The sequence below is a fragment of the Pelophylax lessonae genome (genome assembly GCF_965119305.1).
Source record: "Pelophylax lessonae genome assembly, chromosome: 4".
In the NCBI taxonomy this organism is placed as follows: Eukaryota; Metazoa; Chordata; class Amphibia; order Anura; family Ranidae; genus Pelophylax; species Pelophylax lessonae.
Genome location: NC_138771.1, coordinates 666,544,092 through 666,557,283, shown reverse-complemented (window position 1 = coordinate 666,557,283; position 13,192 = coordinate 666,544,092). Strand labels below are relative to the sequence as shown.

The 13,192-nt window shown below is 43.0% G+C and overlaps 1 protein-coding gene across 1 annotated transcript in view; it reads right to left on the bottom strand.

Annotated features, from left to right (window-relative positions):
- LOC309554200 (NACHT, LRR and PYD domains-containing protein 12-like) overlaps positions 1-11,366 on the bottom strand; it is a 612,971-nt gene extending 601,605 nt beyond the window's left edge. The window contains exon 1 of the mRNA XM_082255834.1: positions 11,235-11,366. The gene's annotated coding sequence lies outside the window, so the exon portion shown is untranslated. The remainder of the gene's footprint in view (positions 1-11,234) is intronic.
- Positions 11,367-13,192: the final 1,826 nt, after the last annotated feature.

Below are 13,192 nucleotides of genomic sequence, written 5' to 3'. Positions count from 1 at the left end.
TGTTCTATATTAATTCTAATACAAACAAACTTTTTTTTTTCTGGTTCTGGACATGCTACAGAGCTGAAACTTCACAGGTACACTTTTTAGACCCCACAGACACTAAATCCAAAGAAATCTCATTTTTTTTTTTCAATAATTTTTTCAATTATTGGCTTTCTATCAAAAATGACAATTTTTAAGAACTTTTTTTTTGTGTGATTAATAGTCCCTGGGGCATGACCCAGAACCCTAGGCACTTGTTAGGGGCATTTATTGGGTTTTAGTGCTTCAAAATGTGTTTTTTGATTACAGAAGTTCGGGTCCCACTGATTTCAATGGGGTTCTGAAATCCGGGCCGAACTTTCGGGAAGTTCGGGTGTTCTGGTCGAACCGAACTTTTGAAAAGTTCGATCATCCCTAGCATACAAGCACATGGAGGCCATACAGACTTCTGAGGACCACTCTGAGTTGCCATAGTTGCCAACATTTAAAAATAAAAACCAGGGACACTTTGCAGCACAGCTATCAATTACCACACCTGCTTCCCTGAAGCTCCGCCCACTCTGCATAATTAGTCTTGCCTACTTATCAGATTATAGAGTCTACTCAATATAGAGAGAATTACAGGAAATTAAAAAGGGAATTTCAAACTTAAGGCCACAGTAGCAGAGTTGGAATAGCTGCACTACTTCTGCCTAACATTTATGGGCAGCCTGATTAACAGGCGCTTCCAGGGACAATATAAATTACCTGGGACAGGCTCCTATTTGCAGGGACTGTCCCAGAAAAAAAGGGACAGTTGGCAAGTATGAGTTGCTGCAATGGAATTTCAGCAAAATGGACAAGCCTGCTGCATCATTTTTTCACTTTGATTTTCGGGTCTTCGAATTCAGCCCTCTGTAGGGTGATAATTTTCATTTCCATCAAACAATGTGGCATCCTTTCCTTCCTACCACATTATCCAGTCCATACCAGTATAGATCCCAGCACATTATCCAGTCCATACCAGTATAGATCCTAACACATTACCCAGTCCATACCAGTATAGATCCTAACACATTACCGAGTCCATACCAGTATAGATCCTAACACATTAACCAGTCCATACCAGTATAGATCCTAACACGTTACCAAGTTCATCAGTATAGATTCTAACACATTACCCAGTCCATATCAGTGTAGATCCTAACACAGTACCCAGTCCATACCAGTATAGATCCTAACACATTACCCAGTCCATACCAGTATAGATTCTACCACATACCCAGTCCATACCAGTATAGATCCTAACACATTACCCAGTCCATACCAGTATAGATTTCCAGCATGAGATTTTTCCCCATCAGGATCTGGTGTGTTTTCAAAGTGTTCCTTTCATTTTTTTGAGCAGTGTATATCCAATACATCATACTATCCAAAACGTCTCAATCATGATAAGAAGAATATTACCATGTCTATGTTTTACTTTAATATTTATATATATTCTTTTTTTGACAGATACTCTTGTGGAGGGATCTGGGGGTCTAAAAGACTCCAAACCCCTCCTCTGCACTTAAAAGCATTCAAATGCCAAGTTTGGCTATTTTGAATGCTGTAATTTTTTTTGAATTTGGCGTTGAGTACCCGGAAGTGATGTCAAGACAACACTTCCGGGTTTTACATGGAGACCCAATCAGAGCCGAATGCATCTTTGATCGGGTCTTGCCTTCGGCGGCCGTGCAGGCTGGTTGCCCGGGTCTCCCTGTGGGACGGGAGACCCAGGTGAGCCACCTAAGCCGGCGGGAGGGGGGGGGGACTTCGGCAGGAGGGGGGATGTCCCCTCCCACTCCTTGTAATGAAAGCCGAACGGCTTCTTAGCCTCTAGCTGCAGGCATCACTCCGGTACAAGCACTTTCCCGAAATATCAGCAATATTGGTTACCTCAGGGGCCGATTCCGATATATCAGGGAAAGTGCATATCGGCCCGCAATATATAGGCTTTGCCAATAATCAGTCGATCCCTACTATAAATGACAAAAGATCGAAAACTTTGTAAAAAAAATGCTTTTTTTCTTTGATTCGGTTTTATAATTTTGCAAATTTAGTAATTTTTCTTCATAAATTTTGGCCAAAAGTTATACTGCTCCATATCTTTGGTAAAAATAACCCAAATAAGAATATATTATTTGGTCTTTGTGAAGGTTATAGAGTCTACAGGCTATGGTGCCAATCATTGAAAATTGATCACACCTGATGTGCTGATGGCCAATCTCATTTCTTGAGACCTTAACAAGCCAGGAAGGTACAAATACTCCACAAATGACCCATTTTTGGAAATCAGATATTCCAGGGTATTTAGTAGGAGGCATGGTGAGTTTTTTTGAAGTTGTAATTTTTTCCCAAAATTCTTTTTAAAATGAAGATTTTTTTTTACTTTTTTTTTTTTCACACAATTGTCATATTACCAAGTTATTTCTGACACACTGTATAGGCATACTTGGATCTACACCCCAAAATACATTCTGCTACTCTTCCTGATTATGGCGATACCACATGTGTGAGACTTATACACAGCCTGGCCACATAAAGAGGCCCAACACCCATAATAACGATCTCCTATATTAACTGTTGGCTAGGTAAAATAGAAGAAATAAACAGAATGGAGGATCTGGTTTTGACAGGTCAACATAAAAGGGAAAAATATTTAGAAACATGGGGAGCTTGGAACAGGTTTTTAGTAGTGAACAAGGGGATGGACAGACCGGAGCAGGATACATTCAATTTTGGAGGGATTTAGTAAATAAAGAACCAACACGGAGGTAGGGGAGTAGAAAATTCATGTTTTTTTTTTTTTGGGTTGATTTGGGGGTTGGGTTTTCTTTTTTTTTTTTTTATGGGGTTGATTTGAGTTAGAAAAGAAAGGGAAGGAGATGAATAGTTGATTAGTATATAGGATAATCAGGAGATATGGGAAGCAAGAGTGCGAGGGAAATATTGATCTTATATCTTCTTGTTATGATGAATTTGTTATCCTACCCGAAAACTTCAATAAAAATTATATTTTGAAAAAAAAAAAAAAAGAGGCCCAACACCCAAGTAGCACCGTCAGGTGTTCTAGGAGCATAAATTACACATATAGTCAGGTCCATCAATATTGGGACATCGACACAATTCTAATCTTTTTGGCTCTATACACCACCACAATAAATTTTAAATGAAACAAACAAGATGTGCTTTAACGGCAGACTTTAAGATTTAATTTGAGGGTATTTACATCCAAATCGGGTGAACGGTGTAGGAATCACAACAGTTTGTATATGTGCCTCCCACTTTTTAAGGAACCAAAAGTAATGGGACAGATTAACAATCATAAATCAAACTTTCACTTTTTAATACTTGGTTGCAAATCCTTTGCAGTCAATTACAGCCTGAAGTCTGGAACGCATAGACATCACCAGACGCTGGGTTTCATCCCTGGTGATGCTCTGCCAGGCCTCTACTGCAACTGTCTTCAGTTCCTGCTTGTTCTTGGGGCATTTTCCCTTCAGTTTTGTCTTCAGCAAGGGAAATGCCTGCTCAATCGGATTCAGGTCAGGTGATTGACTTGGCCATTGCATAACATTCCACTTATTTCCCTTAAAAAACTCTTTGGTTGCTTTCACAGTATTCTTCGGGTCATTGTCCATCTGCACTGTGAAGCGCTGTCCAATGAATTCTGAAGCATTTGGCTGAATATGAGCAGATAATATTGCCCGAAACACTTCAGAATTCATCCTGCTGCTTTTGTCAGCAGTCACATCATTAATAAATACAAGAGAACCAGTTCCATTGGCAGCCATACATGCCCATGCCATGACACTACCACCACCATGCTTCACTGATGAGGTGGTATGCTTTGGATCATGAGCAGTTTCTTTCCTTCTCCATACTCTTCTCTTCCCATCACTCTGGTACAAGTTGATCTTGGTCTCATCTGTCCATAGGATGTTGTTCAAGAACTGTGAAGGCTTTTTTAGATGTTGTTTGGCAAACTCTAATCTGGCCTTCCTGTTTTTGAGGCTCACCAATGGTTTACATCTTGTGGTGAACCCTCTGTATTCACTCTGGTGAAGTCTTCTCTTAAAATGTTGACTTTGACACACATACACCTACCTCCTGGAGAGTGTTCTTGATCTGGCCAACTGTTGTGAAGGGTGTTTTCTTCACCAGGGAAAGAATTCTTCGTCATCCACCACAGTTGTTTTCTGTGGTTTTCCGGGTCTTTTGGTGTTGCTGAGCTCACCGGTGCGTTCTTTCTTTGTAAGGATGTTCCAAACAGTTGATTTGGCCACACGTCTTTTGCTATCTCTCTGATGGGTTTGTTTTGTTTTTTCAGCCTAATGATGGCTTGCTTCACTGATAGTGACAGCTCTTTGGATCTCATATTGAGAGTTGACAGCAACAGATTCCAAATGCAAATAGCACACTTGAAATTAACTCTGGACCCTTTATCTGCTCCTTGTAAATGGGATAATGAGGGAATAGCACACACCTGGCCATGGAACAGCTGAGCAGCCAATTGTCTTTTGCCAACTGTAAGGGACTTTTGGTTCATTAAAAAGTAGGAGGCACATATAGAAACTGTTGTAATTCCTACACCGTTCACCTGATTTGGATGTAAATGTCCTCAAATTAAATCTGAAAGTCTGCAGTTAATGCACATCTTGTTTGTTTCATTTTAAATCCATTGTGGTGGTGTATAGAGCCAAAAAGATTAGAATTGTGTTGATGTCCCAATATTTATGGACCTGACTGTATAATTTCCTGATGACCTATCACACTTTTGAAGGCCCTAGAGCACCAGGACAATGGAAACGCCCACAAAATGACCCAACTTTGGAAAGAAAACACCCCAACACATAATTTAGGAGGCATAATGCGTCTTTTGAACATGTCATTTTTTTCCACAAGTTTTTGGAAAATGTGGAAAGAAAATGAAAATGCATTTTATTTTTACACAAAGTTGTCTATTTATAAGATATTTCTAACACATAGCATGTACATAACAAAAATGACACCCCAAAATACATTCTGCTACTCCTCCTGAGTATGGCAATATCACATGTGTGAGACTTTTCCATATCCTGGCCACATACAGAGGCCCAACATGCAGGGAGCACCATCATTTCCTGACTTCCCATTACAATTTTGTGAGGCACTGTAGGGCAGTGATAAGAACTGTAGTGGCACTGATGTGGCACGGATGAGCAATGATGTGGCATGAATGAGCACTGATGTGGCACAGATGAGTACTGATGTGGCACGGATGAGGACTGATGTGGCATGGATGTGGTACGGATGAGCACTGAGGTGGCATAGGTGGGCGCAGATGAGGCATGGATGTGGCATGAATGGGCATGGATGAGGCATGGATGGGCATAACTGCTGTATCATTGAGGCATCAAGGGGGCAGGGGATGAGTGCAGCTGCAGTCTCTCTCCTTGCACCCTGTACCGATCGCTGTGTACAACGTGCAAGGAAAGGAGAGAACTGAACTGGACGTGCGCCGGTTTGTTGACAACTGATCACGACAACTGATCGTGCGGGAAGCGCGATTCTGGGAGGAATGCCCTCCCAGAATAAGCCAACCGTGCTGTAGCTGTCATTCGTCTATGGCCCGGTCGGCAAGTGGTTAATCATTATCCTTGATTATTCTGCTCATCATCTTCTGTGGTCATCCTCATCAGCTCAGGCTCATATAGCATGCTCTCTTGGTCTAAGATGCTAAATCAATTTCCCTGGAGGTCCTGCCGGGATGTGGCTCTTAATTTAACATCAATCATTTTCTGGGTAACGTATAATCTGATCATTAACGTGAACAATTCCATCTTACTCCTGGATATAACTTTACTAGATATATTTCCTTATTAGGGATGGGCTCTGTGTTCGAGTTGAATGAGTTCAACTCGAACATCAGCTGTTTGTGTGTTCGCTGAACACACAAACAAATGGAGCGCTCAGCGGGAAGTTTTCCCGCCAATGAGCGCCCCATAATGCACTGTGCTGTTGCAGTGCATTGACTGCTGAGGATTGGCCAAAGCATGCACCTGACCTGTATGCTTTAGCCAATCACAGCGCAATGTCCTGTCAGAGCCATGATTGGCCAAAGCCAGGGTGCCTTTGGCCAATCATGGCTCAGGGGCTAAGTCAACACCCCACACTATAAAAGGCTGTGTAACTAAACCACGGCCCCACGCTGCGCTTGTGGGCTTCTGTCAGAATTCCACTTCCTCCAGTCTCAACATAAGTATCGGATATTACAGTCGCCCCCCATACAAAACTAGCCTGAACTTAGCTTGTATGGATCTACATATAACAAACTTTAATGAGTCCCACGCAATATATACACACACAGGAGAACACCCCCCTCCTGATCAAATTACCCCACCAGGTCAGGTGCCTGATTACATTATCATGAAATTGTGTACAGAAATATAATTAACATATCTAAGAAACAACCAACACAAACAGTATACTATTTCCCCCCAGCAACTAACAGATGACAGTGACTTAATTAACTTGAGTTAATTACTTAGCAGTCTTGATGTTATCGAGCTCACAAAATACAAAACACGTTATCATAAGTGTAAACACAGAACCCACAGTACACAATAGGTGAATAGTCAGCATAATCAACAATATGTGGAAGGCAGGTGGTTGAGCTGATGATATTAGCATCTGCTTTCAATCTGACTGTGTGAATCAGTCTCTTATTGGCAATAGGCAGCTAGGCCTAGAGTTCCAGAGTCTTCATATATTCCTTGAGATATATTGTTGACAAATATTACTGTCCCATTCGAGTAATCCAAACCATATTCTCAGTGTCTATTAAGTAGCTGCCCATCATTTCCTTGGTCCCCCTGTGTCCCTAATAGACACAGGGTAACTTACACATAGAAGGGGCCTAGGGAGCTGATAGAGGGATTTATCAACCTCTTGAAGGTAAGCTGGGTTCCATGGGCCCCCCAACCAAAGTGACTCCCGTCTCAGGCTGCTTACCCAGCAGCCGTGTATATAGTGTGTTACAATAGAGATTAGGTAGTTAGTGGATAGTGAGTTCAGTCAGTTTAGTGTACAGACACACTCTACTTTTAAAATGTATGGATATGTTGTAGTCATTGGTGCTCCCCAAGTTGTGTGTCTCTGTCACCTATAGTTCGGGAGCAGTGCCATGCCAAGTTGACCAATATTTCCCATAGACGCCAATGTTAAAGACAGGGAGCAGTGGCATGTCAAGCTGTTTCCCATTGATGCCAATGAGCACTGAAAGCTTAAAATTGGTCTAGACCAGAAGGGGGGTGATGCCCTGTATTTAAGTGGTTAAGGGGAACCCTTAAGACAGATTAAAAAAAAAAAAAAACAGCATGGGATCCCCCAAAAATCTATACTAGGCCCTTTGGGTCTGGTATAGATTTTTAGGGGAACTTCACGCCAAAATTTAAAAAAAAAATGGTGTTGCCCCCTCCCCCCCAAATCCATACCAGACCCTTATCTGAGCACGAAGTCTAGCAGGCCAGGAAAGAGGGGGCAATGAGCAAGCACTCCCCCCCTCCTGAACCATACGAGGTCGCTTGCCCTCAACATGGGGATTGTGCTTGGGGTGCACTTCAAAGCACCTTGTCCCCAAGTTGATTGGGATAAGGGCCTCTTCCTGACAACCCTGGGCTGTGAGTGTGGGGGTCTGCGGGTGGGGGGCTTATTGGACTCTGAAGGCCCCCTTTAACAAGGCCCCAAGATCCCGCCCCCCACCTATGTGAATGGGTATCGGGTACATAGTACCCCTACCCATTCACCAAAGAAATTTAAAAAGTAAAAACCACAGAACACAGTTTTTGACAAGTCTTTTATTAAAAAAAATAAATAAATAGTGTCCCTTAATTTAAATCCATCGTCAATCACGACACCCGCCGCACCCGAAAAATAGAAAAAATTCAAAGATGCTTCGCCTCTTGTGAAGCGTCCCACTGTATGCTGCTCTTCAGCTTTGACAGCTCTTTTATAGGCAAGGGGCAGGGCCACCCGGTTACATCACCCAGTGCCACCGCCCCTTCTGGTGTCACGTGACGTCAGAAGGGGTGGCACCACTGGGGGACGTAAACCAGGTGGCCCCGCCCTTGCCTATAAAAAAAGCTGTCAAAGCTGAAGACCTGCATACGGCAGGTAGCCTCTGAAGAGGGGGAAGCATTTTTGAATTTTTTTATATTTTTTGGGTCCGGCGGGCGTCGTGATTGACGATGGATTTACATCGAGGGACACTATTTTTTTTTTTTTTCTTTTTAATAAAGGACTTGTCAAAGACTGTGTTCTGTGGTTTTTACACCTTTTTGGTGACTGGGTAGGGGTATGATGTACTCAATACCCATTCACATGGGGGGGGGGCGGAATCTGGGGGTTTTCGATAAGCCCCCCACCTGCAGACCCCCACATTTACAGCCCAGGGTTGTCAGGAAGAGGCCTTGTCTCCACCAACATGGGGAAGGGCCTGGTATGGACTGGGGAGGGGCTCCTATGCCGTTTTTTTTTTCCATTTCTTTTAATCTGTATTGCCGGGAGCCGACAATACATTACAGCTGCGGCAAGTTTAAATGACATTTTTTCCTTTAGAAATGTCAGTTTTGCTGCAGCAGTTTCTATACACCGTACAGATGTGCCACTTTACAGGCAGACTAAGGGGACCCCCAGACATTATTAAAGGAATTTTCCATTTTTATTGTTTTACTTTAAGCATTATTAAAATTACTGCTCCTTTAAAAACAATTATTTAAAAATGTTCCATTAAAACATGTCCGGCAGGGCAGTACCCAGACCCCCCATACCCTTTTTATGGCCAATAACTTACATATAAGCCTTCAAAATGGGGACTTTTGATTTTTCAAGTTCGGGTCCTATACATTTCAATGGGGCTTGGTGTTCAGGTCCAAACTTTTTGCAATGTTTGGCTGTTCAAGTGCGAACAGGGGGGGGGTGTTCGGCCAAGGTCTAGGGCTAGTCGTCCCCCATGATATCAGTTGAGGGATGTTGTACACAGGGATATATCTATATGGACCCTACACAATATACAAACTTCAGGTCTATTTGGAATTGAAGCGACATAAAACCTGCATTTTTTAAATAAAATAACAAACATGTTATACTTATCTGCTCTCTGTAATGGTTTTGCACAGAGCAGCCCTGATCCTCCTCTTCTGGGATCCCCTGCCGGCACTCCAATCTCCTCCTCTTTGGCAAGTGCCCCCATGTGGGCTCGTTCTCCCACTCGCTTGGCACAGCATTTGATTGACAGCAGTAGGAGCCAATTATTATTTATATAAAGGATTTATATAGCGCATTGCTTTACAACTTGAGGGTAGACAGACCAAATACAATACACTTTAATACAGTAGGAATCAGAGGGTCCTGCTCGTTAGAGCTTACAATTTTAAGAGGGAGGGTCAAGAGATACAAGAGGTAATAACTGTGGGGGATGGGCTATTGGAGCAAAAAAAGGTGGTTAGGTGGGTGCCAGATAGACTTCTCTGAAGAGTTGTGTTTTCAGGGATCGTCTAAAGGTGGACAAAGTAGGAGATAGTCGGACAGATTGGGGTAGAGCATTCCAGAGGATGGGAGAGGCTCAGGTGAAGTCCTGGAGGCGAGCATAGGAAGAGGTTACAAGGGTGCTAGAGAGCAGGAGGTTTTGGGAGGAACGAAGAGAACGATTTGGTTGGTATTTTGAGACCAGGTTAGTGATGTAGCTGGGTGCCAAGATATGGATGGCTTTGTAAGTTATGGTTAGTATCTTGAATTTAATTCATAGGTTGAGTGGCAGCCAATGGAGGGATTGGTAAAGAGGGGTAGCAGTCACCGAGCGGTTAGTAGGGTGGATGCAATGTTCATGATGGACTGAAGTGGTGTGTCACCCAGGCCGATATGTCTGTTAGTAAGTTGATGATGCATGAGGAGACTGATGGAGTGAGCTGAGGGGTGGAGAGATAGATTTGGGTGTCGTCAGCATAGGGATAATATTGAAAGCCATGGGAGGCAATCAGCTGACCCAGGGAGGAGGTGTAGATTGAAAAAATGAGTGGTCTAAGAACAGAATCTTGGGGGACCCCGACGGAGAAAGGAAGAGGAGAGGAGGTAGTAGAGTTGTAAGTAGCACTGAAGGTGCGTTGGGATAGGTAGGGTGAGAACCAGTGATGAGTACAGTCACAGAGACCAAGGGAGTGGAGTTTTTTGAGGAGGAGGGGATGGTGCACTGTGTCAAAGACAGCAGAGAGGTCCAGGAGTAGTAGTACAGAATAGTGTCCATTGGTGTTAGCTGTTAGTAATTGTGAGTTTAAGGAGAGCAGTTTCCGTGAAATGTTGAGGGTGAAATTTGGACTGAAGGGGATAAAGAAGTTTGTTCTTAGTCAGATGGTCTCTCAGTCGGTTATAGACCAGTCGTTCAAGGAGTTTGGAGGAGAAGGGGAGTAAGGAGATGGGGTGAAGATTGTGAAGATTGGTGGGGTCCAGTGAGGGCTTTTTAAGGATGGGAATAACAAGCGCATGTTTTAGAGAGTTGGGGAAGATGCCAGAAGAGAGGGAGAGGTTGAAGATGTGAGTTAGAGTGCGTAGAATAGAGTCAGAGGGTGAGCATAGCATGTGCGAGGGAGCAGGATCCAGGAGACAGGTGGTTAGATGGGTGTTAGATAAAAGTCCAGCAACCTCGTTAATACTAGCAGGGTTGAACGAGGGAAGTAATGATTGTACATATGGACATAGGGTGTTAAGTGGGGGAGGTTTCTGCACATTGGAGATCTCCTTGCAAATTGTATCGATCTTATTTTTGAAGTGATTGGTGATCTCCTGGGCAGTGAGTGAGTTAGAGGGTGGAGTTGGTGGAGGACAGAGTAGAGAGTTAAAGGTAGAGAAGATTTGATGGGGACTAGATGAGAATGTGTGAATGAAGCCAATAGCTTCTGCTGCTATCAGTCTGCCCAGGGAGGAAGGAGACAGCGGTGAGAGCCGCTGCTCATGTGCACATTGCTTGATCAGATCAGGCTCAGGTAAGTATGAAGGGGTGGCTGGGGGGGATTGTGCAGCACAGAAGGTTTTTCACCTTAATGAAGAGAATGCATTAAGGTAGAAAAAACCCTAAGGCTTTAAGACTATAAGTGAAGTGATCAGTGAGCGGAGTTAGTATTTCCTGCCGGCTTTCAGAATATGGAACTCCGCTTTGTTTAGAGCAGTCAGAAGAATGATTGGTGGGGTCTCACCTTGTTAGATCTGCCCATCCGTCCTCCATTTACTTCTTAAAAATGAAGAGACTTGAAGATATTTCTAGTAAGGTGATGAGTCCAATCACAGAAGATTCTAGAAGAGAAAACCTGGAAACATGGCACTGGTAGCGCCCAGCTTCTTATCCTTTGAAGACAAGGAATGAGCAAAGATGTGTTTCTGCCTCACCTCATATAATGTCCTTCCAGATTCTAGGAGGAGGATGAGAAGGGGAAGGAGGAGGGGGGATTTCTAGTAACATAACACACCTCCACCTGTAAAGATTGTTCAGATGTTATTCGTCTCTAACCCAACATGGCGCTGGGTGTGTCCACATTCCTCATCCTGTATAACGAGCTGAACAAGTCTCATCCTGAGGGGGCTATTTGTAAAAAAGATCTGCAGAGATATTCAACCAGCAAACTGCATGTCTATTTGTCATGATGGGGACAGAGGGTGGAGGAATGAGGGATTCTCGTATCCCCGTCTATAAACAAAAATGTGTAGCATGTGTAACAAGTGAAGAAAAGCACTTTATAAAATAAAATACAATAAAGGTCCTTTGTGATACAAAGCAAAAACAATTAAAAACAGTCCAGTAAAACAATGAAGACTCATTGGAAGGTCCAATGAGATAGATGCAAAAAACAGTTCCAGTTCCTCGGAGGAGATACTAATGCTGATGTCCCTGCCGCTGCACGATCCAGGGCCAGCATCGGCTTCACGTATAAGGATTTTATTTGGTTTTATTTCCTTTATGGCTTTTTTATGTATACATACATCCAGAACAATAAATACTACACCAGTGTTTCTCAATCATTTTTTTTATTTTTTTTTTTTATTAACCATACATTTTTTATTGAAGAATAACAAAATGTACAAAATATACAGTATCTCATGAAATTGAGTACACCCCTCACATTTTTGTAAATATTTTATTCTATCTTTTCATGTGACAACACTGAAGAAATTACACTTTGCTACAATGTAAAGTAGTGAGTGTACAGCTTGTATAACAGTGTAAATTTGCTGTCCCCTCAAAATAACTCAACACACAGCCATTAATGTCTAAACCGCTGGCAACAAAAGTTAGTGGTGTACTAACTAAAGTGGTCACTAAGTGAAAATGTCCAAATTGGGCTCAATTAGCCATTTTCCCTCCCCGGTGTCATGTGACTCGTTAGTGTTACAAGGTCTCAGGTGTGAATGGGGAGCAGGTGTGTTAAATTTGGTGTTATCGCTCTCACTCTCTCATACTGGTCACTGGAAGTTCAACATGGGACCTCATGGCAAAGAACTCTCTGAGGATCTAAAAAAAAGAATTGTTGCTCTACATAAAGATGGCCTAGGGTATAAGAAAATTGCCAAGACCCTGAAACTGAGCTGCATCACAGTGGCCAAGACCATACAACGGTTTAAAAAGACAGGTTCCACTCAGAACAGGCCTTGCCATGGTCGACGAAAGAAGTTGAGTGCACGTGCTCAGCGTCATATCCAGAGGTTGTCCTTGGGAAATAGATGAAATTATGAGTGCTGCCAGCATTGCTGCAGAGGTTGAAGGGGTGGGGGGTCAGCCTGTCAGTGCTCAGACCATACGCCACACATTGCATCAAATTGGTCTGCATGGCTTTCGTCCCAGAAGGAAGACTCTTCTAAAGATGATGCACAAGAAGTCCCGCAAAAAATTTGCTGAAGACAAGCGGACTAAGGATATGGATTACTGGAACCATGTCTTGTGGTCTGATGAGACCAAGATAAACTTATTTGGTTCAGATGGTGTGAAGCGTGTGTGGCGGCAACCAGGTGAGGAGTACAAAGACAAGTGTGTCTTGCCTACAGTCAAGCATGGTGGTGGGAGTGTCATGGTCTGGGGCTGCATGAGTGCTGCCGGCACTAGGGAGCTACAGTTCATTGAGGGAACCATAATTATCAACATGTACTGTGACATATTATAGCA